General features: G+C 56.7%; 1 protein-coding gene across 1 annotated transcript in view; it reads left to right on the forward strand.

The window, feature by feature from the left end:
- The first annotated feature begins 1,059 nt into the window (after nucleotides 1–1,059).
- Nucleotides 1,060–12,915, forward strand: part of PCGF3 (polycomb group ring finger 3) — a 52,272-nt gene continuing 40,416 nt past the window's right edge. The window contains exon 1 of the mRNA XM_082838321.1: nucleotides 1,060–1,183. The gene's annotated coding sequence lies outside the window, so the exon portion shown is untranslated. The remainder of the gene's footprint in view (nucleotides 1,184–12,915) is intronic.

A 12,915-nucleotide genomic window follows, 5' to 3' on the forward strand; every position in this document is an offset into this window, starting at 1 on the left:
GAACCGTGCCCACAGCCCTCTGCTCAGACAGCCCAGGCACCTCGCATCTGACCTCATCTCCAGCCTCTCTGTGCCCTCTAGCTTTGGGGCTCGTCTCTGGAAAGCATCCTCCACAACCCGCTCCTACTTCGGGGCCTGAGGCTGGCTGGACTTCCTGCCTGTGAACCGGCCCCATCCCCAGACACTTGCAGGGCTCGCTCCCTGCGTCCCTTCCGTGCCCATTCACTCTATGTAACCAACTCCGGACACCCACTGCCTCCCCCACCCGGCTTGTTTCCCACAGGACACCGCATTTACGTTCTCCTCTGTTATTCCCGCCCCCCCTCGCAGTGCGGACCCCACGAGGGCGTGGACGTCACAGTCACTGCTTACAGCTCCAGGGCGGGGCCTGCGGAAAGCCGGAAACAGGGACGAGTTGTGGGGTCAGCCTTGTTGTCTACTGTCCGGGAGCCCGGGAGGCAGGTTCCCTGTCTGAGGCGCCCCCGCTCTTGCCTGGTGCTAGTTCCCAGGAAGAACAGGAATGCAAGAGCAAGACCGCCTCCCTCGGAGGAAACCCCTGGTCCCGGAGCGCCAGCTGCCTGCAGGTTCCAGGGTTCCGCAAGCCGCTCCCCCTCCTGGCGCAGCGCCAGCCGACCACGCCCCGTCCCCGCCTCGGCCCCGCCCCCAGGCCAGGGATCGCCCTACACCTCCTCGAGGCCCCGCCCCACCTCTGGCCCCGCCTCCCCGACCCCTCACGGGTCTCCGCGCAGAGCCCGGCCCCGGGGCTCTCTAGGTCCCTCTCCCTCTGACCCCGCCCCCTGTCCCCACCCACACCTTCTGACCACGCCCCCTCCTAGGTCCCGTCGCTGGCCCCCTCGCCTCTCCAGGTCCCAGGGCCCAGCCCAGCCCGGACGCGCCTGCGCCCTCTGACCACGCCCTGGCCCCCGCCCCGGGACCCACCGACTCCAGGCCCCGCCCCTGCCCCGGCTGCCGGGTGGGAGCCGGTCCGCGCAACGCGCATGCTCCAAGAGCGGCGCCCCCGACTCTGCGCTCGGCTCTGCTCGGGCATTTCCGCCTCTTTGTTTTAAACTCCGGACGGATTTTTTTCTCCTGCTCTTGGGGGGGACCCGGAGGGAGCGGCGCCCCCTCCCTCTCCCGGCGCGGCCCCCGCGTGCGCCCCGCTCGCCCGCAGCTGAGACGGCAGGTCAGTGAGTCCGCGCCCCGCCCGGCCTGGCCCGCGGCGCTCGCTACACAGGCCGCGGCCTCGGTCCGTGTCCGGGCCCGGAAGGCTCCGAACCCCGGCCCGCGCCCCTGCGCCCTCGTCGGCCCGGCCTGCGGATCGCCGACTCCGTTCGGCGGGGCCGGGACCCCGGGCAGGGCCCGACCCCGGGACCGGTCTTCGGGGAGGGACCAGGGAGGACTGGACCCCAGGACGGGTCACCGGGGAGGGACCAGAGAGGACCGGACCCCAGGACGGGGAGGGACCAGGGAGGACCGGACCTTCGGACGGGTCACTGCGGAGTGACCAGGGAGGACCGGACCCCAGGACGGGCCACCGCGGAGAGACCAGGGAGGACCGGACCCCAGGAATGGCCACCGCGGAGGGACCATGGAGGACCAGACCCCAGGACGGGTCACCGGGGAGGGCTGGACCCCGGGACCCAACAAGAAAAGGACTAGGAAGCACTCACTGTACCCTGAGACAGATCACCTAGGAGAGCCCAACCCTGATATGGGTCATGGAGGAGGGTCCAGCCTCACTATGGGTCACGGAGGAGGGCTGGAACCTTAAGACTCAGCAGGAATCAGAGAGAGCTGGACCCGAGACAGGTCACCGAGCAGGGCCAGGACCCAGGAACAGCTGGGACACTGGGACAAGTCACTGAGGAGGCCTGGACGTTAGGATGGGTCACCTGGGGAGGTCTGGACCCCTGGACTGGCCCCCAGTAGGACCAGAATTCTGGAAGCATCCTGTGAGCACCTCTGGGACCCTGGGACAGCCCCTCTTTCCCAGGAGGCCATGACCCTGGGACTGTGCCATGTGGAGGGCTCTTGCCTTGTGACAGGCTCCAGGGATGACCCAGGCAGGTCGTGTAGGAGAGTCGGATGTTGGGGCAGCCGTGAAGAAGGCTGGCGCTCAGAGAGGGCCACAACCGTGATAAGAACTGGAACTTGGAGTCAGGTCCCCAGGGAGGCCAAGGCTCTTGAATGAGTCCCTGAGAAGTACTCAGACCCCAAGGGTGGTATGTAAGGGGCGCCGGGACCTCAGGCTGGACCCCCAGGGGATTGGGCCCTGGGGCAGGTTCCAGAGGTGCCCAGAAGCTACCCAGCCCACTCAGCTGGACCTGGCTTCTATAAAGGCTCTGGAGCATCAGGGATCCTGGTCACCTGAGCCCCACAGGTGCAAACCAGCCCTCTCCATGAGGCCCCTGAGCACCTGGGCCTCACAAACCTTCTGACCTTCAGCAGATGCTGCCTGGGCTGGGCCCTGGGGGTAGGCAGGGTTGAGGCCCATCCTCCCAGCTCTGGGGACTCAAGCGGGGGTGGGGGTGGGGGCTCATAGTCCCCACTGGCTCCGTGCCCCAGGCCAGTGCTTTGCCCCTCCCCAGACCCAGAAAGCTGTCCCCTACCCTGTTCTCCCAGCCCCTGCTCCAGGGCTGCCATCCTTTCCTTGCCTGGGCCCTGTGGTCAGTGTCAGGCACCTTCAACCACTCCTGTCCTGCCCTCCCTCCAGTGGTGTCACCAAAAGAGTCCCATTCTCAAGGTCTGGAGGTGTTTTCTGTGTCCAGGAATTTCCAGGGGGTTGGGGTCCAAGCTGGGAGTGTGGGCTGTGGGAAGGCTTTGGAGCCAGACGGCCCAGTGCGTGTCAGGTGAGCCATCAGGCACCTCCTGCACTCCAGGAAAGGACCTTGGGATGGGAGCTTTGCTTCTCTGAAACCTTCGAAGCAGACTTCATTTAGATCTTGCCTGTGTTGTCCTTTAATTTGGAAGTGGGCATGGAGAAGTGCTGCCCTTTGGCTGGGGAAGGGCTCCAGAGTGTGTCCAGTAGGATAATGTTGGAGGAGTTTGAGAGGATGGAAAGCCCAGGCAGGCACTGGCTCCCTGGCATGGGGTGGGCGTGCAGCACATTCATTGCGTGGACGAAAGGCGGGAGTGCTTTCAGAAAGGTCGACCTGTGTTAGGGTGAGGCACGAGTCTAAACTTCCCAAGGGAGATGCTTGAAGTGGTCAGTTCAGTATTTCATTTTGTGCCATAACTTCACTTCTTGATTACTTAGGAGAAACCCCTTTGCATTTTCAGTGTAACATTTCACTGTAGCTAAGCTTAAGCGCATGGAGCCCCTGAATAGTCCAGCCTATTTTGATTTGTCAAATGTAACCACACTTGCGACCTTGTTACTCAGTGCTTGCTTTTTCTGTGTGTGTGTGTTTTTTTGTTTGTTTGTTTTTTTAATTTATTTGGCTGCGTCGGGTCTTAGTTGCGGCACGCGGAATCTTTCGTTGCGGTGCGCGGGCTTCTGCCTAGTTGTGGCCTGTGGGCTCTTGGGCTCATGTGGGCTTAGTTGCCCCGCAGCATGTGGGATCTTAGTTCCCCAACAGGGATCGAACCAGCGTCCCCTGCATTGGAAGGCGGATTCTTAACTACTGGACCACCAGGGAAGTCCCTGTGGGTTTTTGTTTTTTTTTTAACATGTACTTTGCTTTTTAAAAAACTTAATTTGCTTTGTGAAGCTTTGGAAAAGACTTGTAAAACTGGGCATTCAGGTTTGGTTAGGCTCTTTATTTTCCCATTTTTGGATTTCTGAAGGTGTGATAGTGCTGGATGGTTGTATTATTTATATATTACTGTCCCGCAAGTTACCCCAAAATGTAGTGCCTTAAAACAATACCAGTTATTATGTCACAGTGTCTGTGGGTCAGGAGTCCAGGCACAGCTTAGCTGGGCCCAGGGTCTCACAAGGCTGCCGTCAGGGTGCCCGCCGGCACTGTGGTCTTGTCTGGAGGTTCATCTGGGGAGGATTTGCTTCCAGGCTGCTGGCTGGAGACATCTGTGGGGCAGCTCAAGGGCCAGCGACAGGACAGGGGAGCAAGCAGGAGGCCACGGTCTTCATGACCTAATCTTGGCAGTGATATCCCAGGCCTTTTGCCATATCCCTTGTTAGAACCTAGTCATCAGGCCCAGCCCACGCTTAAGGAGGAGGAACTGCACAAGGGTGTGCTTCCTGGGCGGGGTGGGCCTGGGCCATCCTAATGCCTGGCATTGATCAGGTGGTGTTAGCTCCTGAAGGGCCTGTGCCTGAGAAGTGCCCTGCAGGTGAATGAACAGAATTGTGTGGAGCTGTGTGCTCAGCCCAAGGTTGCAGCAGCTCAGCTGTCTCTTTAGTTACACAGGTTGCTCTGATGTCACCATTGTGATGATGGGATGACACCGGAGCTTACGCATGACAGGAGAGAAATTACAAATAAGAAAGCTTTTTAGGAATTAACTTAGAACAGCTGTAGCAAGCCATAAGCTCCCCCGCTTCCCACACACAATTAAATTGTAGGTGTGTATGTGTCGGTGATATAGAGTTCTTGGAAGCTTCAAGTACAGCGATTTTAGTTGTTTCTAGAGCTTCATTTTATTCCTGCTAATTATTTTCCTCCAGAAATGATCAACTGACATTCGTAAGACGTTTTTAAGATGTGAGATCCCAAAATGTTTTTATTTGACCTTTGTAGGGAAGGATGCTCCAGGAACCTGTGTGCAAGGGTCTCTTGTGCTCAGCCCTGTGGCTTCTCCTCTCCAGTGCTTGGACTTTGTGGCACTTGGGCTGGCGCTGCAGCACAGGGCTGTGAAGGGCACCTGTGCAGGGCCCGCATGGGAGGCTCCCTCGAGAACTTGTCACCACATGGAGGGAGGTGTCCCCCCTGCCACCCTGCTCTGTGGACCTGCCAGGTTTCCACCCTGCTGGGGTGAGGCAGGGCCCTTTGCCAGTGATTGGAATTATTTATTTGGGTTGTTTGCTTTGGATTATAAAGCGAGGTTTGTTTTGGTCTGTACTGTTACTCTTTAATCTACTGAGTGGCAGGATTTGTTACTTCATTGGAGCTTTATTTGGTTAATGGTCAGAATCGAATTTGAAAATGTAATTTTCTTCTCTATTGAAATATGTTGAGGTTTGGGGATGGTTTCTTACTACCTTTCTGATATTTGCTGTCACTATTGCAAAAATGCTGCACAATTCATTGTGTGTCAAAAAATGGAACTGTTCTTCAGCTCTACAAGTTGATAGTTTTTCATTGAATTTTAAAAAGTGACTTTTTAAAAATAACTAGAGGGACTTCCTTGGTGGCACAGTGGTTAAGAATCTGCCTGCCAATGCAGGAGATACGGGTTCGAGCCCTGGTCCGGAAAGATCCCACATGCTGTGGAGCAGCTAAGCCCGTGCGCCACAACTACTGAGGCTGTGCTCTAGAGTCCACGAGCCACAACTACGGAGCCCGCAGGCCACAACTACTGAAGCCTGCGTGCCTAGAGCCCGTGCTCTGCAACAAGAGAAGCCACCGCAACGAGAAGCCCGCGCACATCAATGAAGAGTAACCCCTGCTCGCCGCAACTAGAGAAAGCCTGCGTGCAGCAACAGAAACCCAACACAGCCAAAAATAAATAAATAAATTTATTTATTTATTTATTTAAAAAATAAACATAGACTGTCTTTTCTAATCTGCATGTTTCTCCCTACAGCACTGAATTATATGAAGGCCCAGACGACAATAATGAAACACTTAACATGTGATGAGAGGGTTAAGGCGGGAGCATTGCTTCAGAATTGTCCATTAAATTAAGCAAAACCCTTCATTGAGAAGAACTAAAACTCACTAGAAAATATTGTCCTTAAAAACCAATTGTTAGGTTGACTGGGTGTTTTTTTGAAGAGAACTTCTAATGCTTAGGTGAATTTAGAGAGTTGAGGTTAACTGGAATTTTTTGGGGGGGGCAAATGCATCAATATTTGCTGGACTTTGCAACACTAACAGCAAATTCCAGTTGTTTAACACAAAATAAGCGAACAGTGGAAAGCTGTCCACAGACCTCTTGACCTGTGTGGGTCGCGTCAGCTGCTATATTTGCTGATTCTTAGCAGGCCTGGCCTGTAATAGGTGCTCAATGAAGAATGACTAAAAGCTGACCTTGTTCCCTTTTGTGGCCCTGTTCTGAAGGTGTTCTGTGAATTAACACCTTCAGTCTTTTTTTTTTTTTAATATTTATTTGGCTGTGCCGAGTCTTAATTGCGGCATGTGGAATCTTCTAGTTGTGGCATGTGGGATCTAGTTTCCTGACCAGGGGTTGAACCCGGGACCTCTGCATTGGGAGCGCAGGGTCTTACCCACTGGGCCATCAGGGAAATCCCAACACCTTCGACCTTAAAGTCACCCCAGGCTGCTCTCTGCTCACCCGCACGTACCTGGCGAGGACATGCAGGCACAGGGCACGGTCACAGGTAGTGAGGAGCAGAGGAGGTTAGCCTCTTCTTTTCTTCTCAAGTAATTTACTCTTTTTTACTGAAGTGTTTGAGAAAAAAAACACAGTGGAGAAAAACCGGAAGAATTAGCCAATGAGCACTCTTCTGCCTTCCCCTAGATCCAGCAGTTACTTATGTTTTGCTTATCTCTTTTTTTAAATACATATTTATCGTTGAATCATCTGAAAGGAGCTGCAAACCAGCTGCCATGTTCCGTAGGTAATTCAGAGCACGGAGGTCCTAGTAAGAGGATGGTCTGCACACGACGGTAATGTCATGACCACACCTGAGAAGTAGACACTTATCCACATACTGGCTAATTTCCTGTCTACTTTCAACTCTCCCCGGTTGTCTCAACAGTGTCTTCCAGGGCGTTTTCCCTGAACCAGCCGCAGTTCCCCGTGGGGCACTGGGGGTCATGCCCCCCGTAGTGTCTTTCATTTCAGGCTCCCCACTTTCCCCATACAGCATCGACTTTCCCAGGCCATCTGTCACATCTGAGTTTTTCTGATTCTTCACTTACGGTGTCGTCCACCTTCGTCTGTTGTCCTGTTGACTCTGTGGACTACAGGGGGTGAGCCGGAGGCTGGGCCAGGCTCTGGGTTGAGCTGGCTTCTCAGGCGCTGTTGTGCTTCGTGCCGTGCCGTCAGGTTGTGGCACTGCTCGGCCAGCGCTGCTGGTCACACTTCTTGTGCCTCGGTTCCCAGGGCCCTGTGGGCTGGGCTGAGTCCCCAGGGAGCAGAGACTGTTGGGGAGCCCAGGGGAGTCGTGCCTTCGTGCTGGAGAGCTGCCCTCGCTCTTGCAAGAGGGTGAATCCATCAGCCGCCTCCATGTGTGTCTGACGGGGAGGCGTCCTGGAGCCGCTGCATCCCTTCTTGCGGGCACATGGTGGTGAGTCCCACTCCAGTCCAATTTGTTGCTCTTAGCAGACTTTATAAAAGGTTTAGGGCTTCCCTGGTGGCGCAGTGGTTAAGAATCCGCCTGCCAATGCAGGGGACACGCGTTCGAGCCCTGGTTCGGGAAAGTCCCACATGCCACGGAGCAACTAAGCCCGTGTGCCACAACTACAGAGCCTGCGCTCTAGAGCCCGCGTGCCACAACTACTGAGCCTGTGCACCACATCTTCTGAGACTGTGCACCACAACTACTGAGCCTGTGCTCAAGAGCCCGCGTGCCACAACTACTGAAGCCCACGTGCCTAGAGCCCGTGTTCCGCAACAAGAGAAGCCACTGCAATGAGAAGCCTGCGCACCACAACAAAGAGTAGCCCCCACTCACCACAACTAGAGAAAGCCCGCGCACAGCAATGAAGACCCAGCACAGCCAAACATAAATAAATAAATTTATTAAAAAAATATATATATATATGTAAAAGGTTTAGTGGGTAGAAATTTTTTGAACTTGTTACAGGAAATAGGGCTTCTGCTATTGCAGAGAAACCGCCTTCTGCACGCTGGAGCTGGGAGCTGCTGGAGGCAGACGGGTTTCCCTGGCGTTTCACTGAAGGGGCCCGGAGAGCGTGCCTCAGCGTGGCTGCGGGATAGAGCGTCGTGGGCTGGTTTCTGTTGTTTTAATTAATTTATTTATTTTTGGCTGCATTGGCTCTTGGTTGCTATGCGCGGGCTTCAGTAGTTGTGGTGCATGGGCTCAGTAGTTGTGGCGCACGGGCTCTAGAGCGCAGGCTCAGTAGTTGTGGTGCATGGGCTCAGTAGTTGTGGCTCGTGGGCTCAGTAGTTGTGGCTCACGGGCTCAGTAGTTGTGGCGCACGGGCTCAGTAGTTGCGGCACACAGGCTCAGTAGTTGTGGCACGTGGGCTCTAGAGCGCAGGCTCAGTAGTCATGGCTCGTGGGCTCTAGAGCACAGGCTCAGTAGTTGGCGGCGCACGGGCTTAGTTGCTCCATGGAATGTGGGATCTTCTCAGACCAGGGCTCAAACCCATGTCCCCTGCATTGGCAGACGGATTCTTAACCACTGGGCCACCAGGGAAGTCCTTCACAGGGTGGTTTAAACAGCAGGCATTTATTTCTCACAGTCCTGGAGGCTGGGGTCCAAGCTCAGGGTACTACCAAGTGGGTTTGGTTCCTGGTGAGGACCCGCATCCTGGCCTGCAGACGCACCTTCTTACTGTGTCCTCACAGGCACACAGGGAGCCTGCTGAGCCCTTCCTCTCAGGGCACCAATCCCATCCTGGCCCCACTGTCCTGAATCTCAACCTCCCAAAGGCCCCATGTTTGGAGATGGGGGTTAGGGCTTCAACACATGAATTTTGGGGGCACAATTCAGTCCATACCAGGGGACTCCCGCTGCTTCCATGTGTTTGTTAACCTGATTCTGGTCTCTAGAATTGGGAGAACACTTGCCTAGTGAGAATATTTCCAGAGTTGGTGGTGACTCTGTATTTTACGTGCTTGGGACTTCTGCCAGCATCGTCCATTTCTCTAAACACTATTGTCTTCGTTTTCTGTTGCTGGAAAGCAAATTGCCACAAACTTAGTGGCTTAAGAGGACACCCAGTTATTAGTCACAGTTCCACGGTCAGGAGTGCAGCCGGGTGTGGCTGACTCTTCTGCTCAGGGCCTCAGAGGCTGAAGTCAGTGTGTGGGCCAAGCTGCAGCTCTTGTCTGGGACTCACCGCTGGGGACTGCCCTCAGCTCCTAGAGGCACCCCCGTTTTTTGCCCAGGGGGCCATGGGCAGCTGACAGACCATGTTGCTTTCTGCCAGGTCAGCAGGGCTCATCCCTCTGACCTTCTCTTCTGCCACCAGCTGGAGAAAACTCTGCTTTGAAAGACCATGCAATTTGGTCAGGCCACTGGATACCCGCCCTGTGTTAAGGTCAGCTGATTTGAGACCTCGATTACATCTTCAAAAACCCCTTTACAGCAGTATGTGGGATAGTAAGGCCAGAGGTGTGTGTACACCGGGACCCAGAATCCTGGGGCCTCTCAGAATTCTGCCTACCATAGTCTCCCCTCTGGCCCCCCTAAATTTCATATCCCCCAAATGCAAACCACACTTGCCCCTCCCTTCCAAGGTTCCGCGGAGCCTCATCCCCTGGATCACCTGTCTGGTGCAGCTGTGAACCAGCGAGGTGGGCGCTGGGCCCGCCCCATAGCACCACAGGGCAGACATGCCAGCAGGTGCAGCTGTCCTAGTTCAGACGCGGGAAGTAGGGGGGTGACAAGGAGTCGAGTTGCCGCGCAGTTCTGAGACCCTGTGGGGATCCCGGCCCAGGTCTGTGGTTCTGCCCGTGGTTTTTTCATGAAGGGGCCCCGTGTCTGCTGTGGAGTAGCGTCTGCAGCCAGCTGCCTGCCAGTGGAAACTTGGGGTCCCCCAGTCCTTCCGTGGCATTTTTCATGGTTCTCCAAAGCTTGGATCTGAGTGGGAAATCTATGTGATTATGCAAATACAGTCTGTTTCAGGCTACGTTCTAACTGCACCTTCCCTTCGGCCTCACTTTGTCTGACGTTACTGTCCTGGCCCAGGTTCTCGAGGGCTGGGCCTGATCCCGCACCCTCCTTGGCCCCCTGTCTTCACCCCTGTCCTGTCTAGAGGGCTGGTGCTGGGCGTGCGGGGTCCCTCGCCCTGTCTGCACAGTGCCCTGCCCCCCGGGGTCAAAGTTGGGACGTCCCTCCACGTGGTTGTACTCGGTCCCAGTCAGAGCGGCCCAGCCTGCTCATCACTGCACCTGTGCTGACATGCGAGCGCCTGTTGGCACGTAACACGTGCTCAAGGGCGTTTTTTGAAGCAGTGTTTGAGCGCGTTTCCTGAGACCTCTGAAAGTTCGCACTTGGTCGGTAGTTCGGCTGGATGTAGAATCTACCTTAAAGTTGTCTGTCTTTGGACCTTGGAAAGAGTCACCGCTTTGCCCCGTGGAGTTCAGTGTTGCAGGTGAAGAGTCTGGTGCTGGCTGACTCCTGCCCTGCGTGGGGCACCTCCTTTCCCCGGAACCTTTAGGATCCTTCCTGGCGCCCTTGATGGCTTCAGACGCGGGGACCTGTTTGGATATGGGTCGGCACTTGGTCCCTTGCCGTCTGATTCTTCCAGCTGGGGAAATACTCGAATCACTTTTTCCAAGTCATGAAATACTGCCTGTAAACGAGCATGGTGGATGACACAGGAACACACGGGTACTCATTACCCAGCCTGAGAAGTAAAGCGTGAGACTGGACGTCAAGGCCCTTCTGTTTTCTTTTTCTGAAACACCTGTTAGTTGGATGTTGCATCCCTTCTCTTTCCTGTCTTTTCTACCCTTTGGAAAGATTTTCTCAACTTAGAAAAATATATTTATTTATTTATTTGGCTGCGCTTGGTCTTTGTTGCAGCACGTGGGATCTTTCGTTGCAGCACGCGAACTCGTAGTTGTGGCACGCGGGATCTAGTTCCCTGACCAGGGATCGAACCCGGGCCCCCTGCATTGGGAGTGCGGAGTCGTACCCGCTGGACCACCAGGGAGGTCCCAGGATTTTCTCAACGTTATCATACAGTCCTGTTGAATTTTCAGTGGTGCTGGTCACATGGCTGACTCTGTAGTCTAGGGAGGTGGGTGATACAGAATCAGTAAGTTACAGGTGTGGGGGGTGGTAGCTCAGAGTCCTGTGCCGGTGGGCATGGACCTTAAACAGGGTGGCCTCAGAAAGCTCGCTAGGGAGGTGGCACTGGAGCAGAGGCTTGTTGGGGGTGACCGTCGGAGAGAGAACGTCCCAGCAGAGAGTACAGTAATGCGAGGACCCCGAGGAGGGACTGCACTTAGAATGTTCTAGACCCCCAAGGGGGTCCACCGTGGCCGTCGTGGAGGAAGGTGGCCTTGGGGCCTCGTGGGCCACCGGAGGCCAAAGCTTTCCCTGAGCCTTTGCAGGATTTCTCACCGGGGACCCCTCGAGCCGTGTTGGGGTCAGTGTGGCCCGGCGTGGACGGCACGGGAGCAGGGCAGGTGTGAGCATAGAGCCCTGCGGGGCCGTCCACCTTTCAGGCCTTGCTCAGACTCAGCGCTGCTACCAGAGTGTGAGTCCCGCAACCCACTGTGTGCCAGGCACCGTCATGGGTGTGGGCTCGCCTGGTGAGTGAGGCCGCCGGGGCCGCAGGGAGAGCAGTGAGGCCGTGGGGCCGGCTCGGCCGGGCAAAGGGCCTCGGGGGGCCCGGCAGAGCGGGGCTCCTCTCGTGCACCCGCCCGGGGCACCGGGGTGGCCTGTCCAGCTCGCCGGGGTGCAGTCGGGGGCGGAGCTGAGCACAGCGTCCGCGCAGAGCGGCTGGTCTTGAGAAGAGGGTGTCGGCGGGGAGCAGAGGCCGGCAGTTTGGTGAAAGGAGGAGGAGAAGGTTTCCCAGAGTGCTTGGGTGCCGGCTGACTGGACAGGTCTTACTTCCTGGGCACCGGCTCTGGGGCGGGCGCCCTGCTGGACGTGGTGCCCCGTGCTGAGGACACAGGCTCGGCCCTGCCGGGGGCGCCGGCACAGACACCGAGGGTGGTGACAGCGTGGGGACAGGACAGCGAGCGGGTTAGGACTGGGGCTTGGGTGGCCTCTCCGGGAGTCTTGGGGTCTCTGGTGGCCGCCCTGAGGATGCAGTGTCAGGCTGCCAGGGAGCAGCACGTACACAGCTGAGGGGTGGGCAAGGCCAAGGGGAATGGAGCCGACTTGGACAGGCGCCGTCGCGGACACCGACGTGGTCAGGGCGGAACGTGGAGGGAGGGCACCCCTTGTCAGCAGTCGGGTTCCTTCGGTTGGTTTATTCAGGGGTGTGTGTCTGGTTTGTGCTTCTAAGGCTGCTCAGGCTTCTCTGTGGAGAAGGGATCGGCGGCGCCGTGGTTGAGGGGGCCGTCCGGACAGGAGCCGCGGCATCATCCAGGGCGGGGCCACGGGCGCAGAAGGGCGCGGAGGCTGTGGTGTTGGTGCGAGGCTGGGAGAACGGCCCTCCGGGCACAGGTGGCCTCCACAGTGGGCGTGTCCCCGGAACGGCCGCCTGCACAGAGCCGCGGCCACAGCGCCTCGCGGCAGCCTCGTCCCCACAGCCCCGAGGGATGCAGGCAGGTTGCCCGCTGTGGGCGAGGGGCCGGGCGTCAGGGCAGGCGCCGCTCAGACAGAAGGAGTGAGCCACCGTCCATGCGCCGTCCATGCGGCCGCTCGGCGAGTCTCAGGACGGCGGCCTGCCCCGTTCACACAGCTTCCAGAGTCAGGGCCCAGGCGGTCCTTTAAAGTACGTGCTGTTGTTATTTGTCAGACGTTCCGTGGTGCAGCTGTTTAATGAGTTTACAGGCTACTGTGAGCAATTCTTTGCCAATAAATTTGATGACCCGTTTCCTAGGAAAGTATAACTTAGCAACACTAACCCCCAAATAAATAGAAAATGTTAAGGTTCTCATAAGATAATGTGAATGGCGGGACGCATGACCGGGGTGGGCTTGTGTGGGGAGGCAGTTCTTTCTCCGGGGGTCCTG

This window comes from Leucopleurus acutus (assembly GCF_964270905.1).
Source record: "Leucopleurus acutus genome assembly, chromosome: 4".
Taxonomy (NCBI): domain Eukaryota; kingdom Metazoa; phylum Chordata; class Mammalia; order Artiodactyla; family Delphinidae; genus Leucopleurus; species Leucopleurus acutus.